Genomic DNA, 6,507 nt, shown 5'->3' with positions numbered 1-6,507 from the left:
ACAAGAGGCTGCTATATCCCAGGCATCGTGTCCTCATACAATCACTTCAAAAAACAGCAAAGCAACTTCCCTCTGCACATCTATTATAATCAGGAAAACTTTCTGGAAGCCTCCGTTGACTTCTACTCAGACTCCATTGGCCAGAACTAGGGAACGTGACCACATCCCTGCTGCAGGGAAGCCTTTAGCGTTTCAGCCGGACAGTGGTGGGCAGGCCCCCTGCCGATAAGGAAAAGAGCGGGCAGAAAAGGAATGGCCTCTGGGTGAGTGAATCCCAGCACCTCTGCTACAGCCACTGTGCCAAGAAAGAACACATTGCATCCCTTACAATGCATATCGCCAAAAGTCCTGAAAAGCCCTGCCATACTTTTTTGTTTAATCTAGTAGTTCATAAACTAATTTGACAGGAACTCTAAGAAACCCTGGACTTAGTGTATTTCATATATTCTAAGATGCACACTTTTATCACATTTTGACATCTCTAAAAATAAAAATGTGGCTTAAAATTTAAAGTAACTCCTTTCTTGACCTCTCCTTCTATGATTCTTGAACAAGAACCAATTCTGTCATCCCCCTCATGCCCTCTCCAGACAGGTGGCTGAAATGTACAAAAGGACACTCCACAATGTGCCTTTGTTCCCTGCCTACACGTGCACCCAGCACTAATATTGCATCAGGTGCCAAGTAGGGAGCTGTGAGAAAGGAACTCACTTCCTCTGTCTCCTGAAGAACAAAAACCAAGAAGCCAGGGAGAAGTAAGGGTAGGAGGACTCGAGACATAGGGGACCAGGTACGCAAAGGCCCTGGAGTGTCCAGAGCTTGGCTTACTTGAGGAACGAAGAATATCAGTGAGGAAGCAGAGGAGCAAGGGAAGGGGAGACTGAGTCTAGAAGACGTGGGAAGACAGGCAGAGGCCTGAACACGCAGAGGGTGGAGAAGGGCACCTCTCATCCCTGCAGGCTTTGCGCAGATCATCTGGCTTATTCTATGGTCGTTGACAAGCTCAATGTGGGAAACTGCCACAAACCTTATCATTCTAAGTGTTGTTCCCAGGCAGGAATGTCAGAAGTGCAGAATCTCAGGCCCCACCTTGACCTACTTAGTACATTGATAAGATCCCCAGGTGAACCCCACTAGCGGCTCTGAAAAGCCATCTTTGCATTGTTCCTGGGTCTGGCTTCCTCATCTCAACCACCTCCGCAGGGCTCCTCCTCCACAGCTGCAGACTCCGGCAGCTTTATCGCAGAGTCCCCAAACTCTCGCTTTCTCTTCCATCCCCCGCATCGGATCACTGATGTGCCCCACCATGTCAGACACATCACCAAGGACTTATAGGAGAAGAAGGAAGTTGTGGACCAGGCAGAGAATGGAAGAGACGCCCCTGCTAATGGGAACGCTACTGAGGAAAATGGGGAGCGGGAGTCTGACAATGAGGTGGATGAAGAAGAGGAAGAAGGCGGGGAGGAAGAGGAGGAGGAAGGTGATGGTGAAGATGAGGAAACTGAGGCCACCACAGGCAGACGGGCAGCTGAAGATGATGAGGAGGAGGATGTTGATACCAAGAAGCAGAAGACTGAGGAGGATGACTAGACAACAGAAAAGGAAAAGTTAAACTTAAAAAAAAGGGGGCGGGCAGTACCTGTGGCTCGAAGGAGTCAGGCCCCGGCCCCATATGCCAGAGGTGGTGGGTTCAAACCCAGCCCCGGCCAAAAACTGCAAAAAAAAAAAAAAAAAAAGGCCACCGTGACCTATTCACCCTCCACTGCCCATCTCAGAATCTATTAACGCGGTCACCTTCAGTAGAGAGCCCTGCCCGCCCGCCCAGCGTAGACAGTGCCACCCGCAGGTGACATGCGCTCTTCACTGCCCAACCAAAACCACAAGAATTTGCAACGGGGGAGGAAAAAAGAACCAAAACTTCCAAGGCCCTGCTTTTTTTCTTAAAAGTACTTCAAAAAGGAAATTTGCTTGAATTTTTTTTATCTACATTTTATATTTTTGTACATATGGTTAGGAGTTCGGCCATTTTTAATGATCTCACATGACCAAACCAGCCTTCAGAGCGGTCTCTGTCCTACTTCTGACTCTGACTTTACTTGTGGTGTGACCATGTTCAGTATAGTCTCAAAGGAGGGGAAAAAAAACCTTGTAAAAAAAGCAAAAACAACAACAAAAAACAATCTTATTCTGAGCATTCCAGTAACTTTTTTTGTGTATGTATTTAGCTGTACTGTAGGTAGTTGGTCTGTTTGAGATGGTTAAAAAGGCCAAAGATAAAAGGTTTCTTTTTTCTTTTTTTTTTTTTTGTCTATGAAGTTGCTGTTTATTTATTTGGTGGGGGAGGGGGCCTGTTTGATGCGTGTGTGAAACAATGTTGTCCAACAATAAGCCAGAATTTTATTTTGCTGAGTTGTTCTAAATAAATAAATCCCCAGGTGATTCATAAATTTCGTGACATTTGAGACACACTGCTCTAAGCTATAGACAGACAAAATAATATTTTATTCATACTGTCAGAAATTCTAAAAAGGGGCCTTTCCCCACACGCATAACCCCTTTGGACACTGCAGGGCAACCTTGCATTTATAAAGCAGAACACAACTTTGGGGGCCTCAGAAATCACAGCAGGTTAGAGCTTAAAGCTAATACAGTCGCCATACTTTGCAGCCATGAAATAGACCAACTGAGCGCTGTAGCAGAGCTGAACACGAAGCCATCTCCCCTGTGCCTGGATCCCCTGTCCTCACCAGGCACCTGACTCAGAAACACAGGCTGTGGAAGGTGTCAGCAACTGCAGCTGGCCCCTGAACAGAGAGCCAGATGTGGAGGAGGACTGTTATTCAACATCTTTAGCAAAATTCATGGGAGTGGAGGCAAGCACTGCTAAAAGTAATAGCAATATCACAAAATTATACCAACTCCATTAATGCCCCTATGTGAATTAAGTTTTAAATGTAGCTCCACATCAGATTTTGAGTTGCTAAAAGTCTTTGCTGTAAAGTGATACACACTTGCCTGCATATGCAATAGTTATGAGCAGCAACTAAGCCATTCAGAAGCCCCAGGTGAGACTCCAGATAAATAAGACCCAGATGGTGTGCAGGGTAGGCCACATCCTGGCCTGATCCAGTGTGACTGACCACAGAGACATGGATAAGAGAAACCAAAGGCCAGGACTCACCACCTGAGTGGTAATAATAATCACCACCTGATTATCCTCAGGGAAAATTAGGGCCAAGTGTGCTGATAAATCAAGGTAAAAAGTGATATGACACTTATACCCATGATCAGAACTATTTCCTTCTCCATGGAGAACTATCCCAGGGTTTCTCAGATTTCAGCCACTCAAACACCACCATCATGATGCGTACCATTTCTTTACCAAATGCTGTTCACATACTGTTTTCCTTTCAACTGATCCATATCTCATATTTCTCTTTTAAATATCAGTAAAAGTAAGGGTTAATACATTTGTAATACAAGTTCAAATAAATCCATAACTCTTCAAAGACATTGGGCAATCTAAACTTGTCTCACATGTTCACTGAATCATCTGAATGTCACACTTTGGGAAATGCTATTCTTTTCGATGGAAGTGGGAGGAGAGAAGGTGACTTGTCCCCCCCCCCAATAATGACTGGTTTTGGGGAGAGCCACAGGGAAACAGTGTGAAGGTGCTATAGTAAGAAGAAAACACAAGATTCTTTGACAATCAAACAAGGCTTGACGGACCAGAGCCTGCCTCAGACAGCAAGGTACTCCTCTAATCCAGGGGTTGATTCCTAGGGCATTAAACAGACAAGCTGTCCCGGGACCTTGCTCAGGTTTTCACCGGATGTAGTTTCCTATTTTTCCTGCTGCTTTTGGTTGTAAAGCCTTCACTTTGTGTATGCTGCCATGAGCTGCGGCCAGGACATTATGGTATCGTGGGTAAGGGCACACTGCCGGGCTCAGTGTCCCTAACAGCAAATCTCAGCCTTGCCATTCTGTACCTGAACTGTGTGTCCCCTGTTTCATATTTTAATGCCCTGGTACCTCCAAATGTGACTCCATTTGAAGTCAGAGCTTTTAAAGAGGTGATTAAGCTAAATGAGGCTGTTAGGGTGCACCCTAGCCCAATCTGACTGGTGTCCTTTAAGAGGAGATCTGGACACACAGAGACGGGGGTGGGGGGGCACGTAACAGGGGGATTACGGTATGAAGAGGCAGGAGGTGGGAGGCCATCCACAAGCAGAGGAGAGAGGAAAGCAGCCCCACTGCTCCTTGCTCTTAGACTTGCAGCCTCCAAAACTATGAGAAAAATCAATTTCTGTTCTTTCAGCCACGAACTCTGTGGCATTCTTTATGGCAACCCTAGAAAAGTAATACACAGGTGCAATTAGACTTGCAAACTAGAAATAGCATCACTTATTAGATAGAACGATATACTTCAGGAGTAGTATGGGCTGCACGGAAGGTGTGCATTTAGCTGCTCAAAAACTCCCTCAGGCTTAGATAAGCAGTTGTGCCAGTCTGTGAGTGCCCCCTTTCGGCCACTTCTGGAACTGCAGGAAGAGAGGCACACCTCTCTCACCTGCAATCTCCAGGTGTAAGTTGTGTTCAGGCCAGGAGCTGTGTGGCTTTCTCTGCCACAGAGTGAGAGAAGCTGCCTAAAGTTGAAGACTAAACAGAGCAAGGTGGAATCGGGAGATGGAAAGAAAACAGAAACTGCTGTGTTTGCGTTCCTGGATCCACACTTGCCCTAACAGCTTCACCTCTCCAAGTACCCAGTTAAAACTGGTCGGCATTGTGATTCCATTGCTTGCCACCAAAAAGGAGTCATAAAAAATACCCTGGCTCCCAAAGCAAATTAACACTGATGGTGGAGTCACAAATGTGTTTCTTTGCTGTTCATGTGAGGGAGAGTGACCAATTTAAACAATGTAGTCATCTGCCCCTAACAGAGCATGAAATGGGACACGGAAATCACTGGGGAACATGTATGACAGGGAAACGCCTGCCTCACGTCGCCATAGAAAAGTGCCTGTCAGGCCCAGACCAAGAGTCTTCTGGCTTTCCAAAGTCCCCTGTGGAAAAAGAATTCCTTGTTATACAAAAGAAGTGTGACTGCCTTCCTAACACACAGGGTCCTTCTGTTGATTAGGACAAATTGTCCATCTGGCCAAGCACTTTGTCCTTCCGACAAAATAACGGCACTATTTAATTTTTAAAAACATGCAGAGAAAATGCTGCTCCTTAGCAGGCTCTGTGGGATTCGGGAGCTGGAAGCCTGGCACTCTCCCACGCAGGAGCGCTGGGTGGTCCTGCAGGGAAGGAGGAACCTGGCAGTCCGTCCCATTTCCTGCAGTTGGATTTACAGCAAACTCCCTGCAGGGGGCAGCCTGGGTATGTGGCCGAGATTTCAGTATTACTTAATATTTTTCCATAAGCATCTGACAAATTCTTCAGAGGAGACCCACACTAACTACATCTTATAATTACTAACACTTCTGATGATGGGTCAGACATTGTGCTAAACACTTTTAAACTCATTTAATCCTCTAGGTACTACCTTTATCCTCATTTAGCAGACAAGCAAATTGAGCCCTTAATAAATAATTTGTCCCAGGTTTCACAACTATATGCAGCAAAGCCTGAACTTGAACTCAAAGATTCTCACCCAAAGCCCATGCACTTGGCCACTGTACACCAACTACCTCCCTAACTAAAGTGCCAGCTGGCATTTGGAAGATGTTTACTATATGCAGGTATGTACGATGCCAGTCACCCCACATACACAATCACAGCAGCCTCACACCACCATGAGGGGGAGGTGTTTGTAGCCCCAATTTTTAGATAAGCAATCTGAGGTTCAGAGAGGTTGGCTGTACAGAGGCAGGACTGGATATTAAACTCAGGTTTACCTCATCCCAGTCTTATTCTTCACCAATGTGTCCCACGAATTCAACAAAGTAGCTCAGCTGAACTCAAGTCTTTAGCCCTGGGTGCCACTGCTCCTGGTTTTGCCTCTAAGCCTTCATGTGACTTCAGACAAGATTTCTCCCCTGCCTCTTGGCCTCAGTTTCCCTATTTGGCTTATGACGAGATCAGACTGACTAAAGTGTCAAGGTCCTTTCTTCTCTCTGAAGCTTTTCTAATTCCAGGTTACAAAATCAACTTTGCACCTCTGCAACCTAGCATCAGCCTGCAATCCAGATATGAAGTTGGGTCATGCAGCCTAGCTCTTCAGGAGAATCAGTCCACATTGCGGCATTAGGCGTTGGGCACCCACCTCAGCCCTCAACTCGGGGGACCCAGCAGGACAGGCTCTCTAGAAATCTTCAGTTCATAATTACTCTTGAGTTTCCACATGGGGGAGTTGGAGGCCAGATTAAGCCCATAGGGGGTTTTAGTTGGCTCCTGTAATGTTTTAAAACAATTAGAATTGATTTTGAAATAGAATGAGATTTTACACTAGGGTGACCAGATTTTAACATTTGTAAAGCGGGACAACATGGGGGGAGGGGC

The sequence above is a fragment of the Otolemur garnettii genome, unplaced genomic scaffold, assembly GCF_000181295.1.
Source record: "Otolemur garnettii isolate 467f Iridium unplaced genomic scaffold, OtoGar3 scaffold00003, whole genome shotgun sequence".
Taxonomy (NCBI): Eukaryota; Metazoa; Chordata; class Mammalia; order Primates; family Galagidae; genus Otolemur; species Otolemur garnettii.
Note: the sequence above shows the minus strand (reverse complement) of the source record.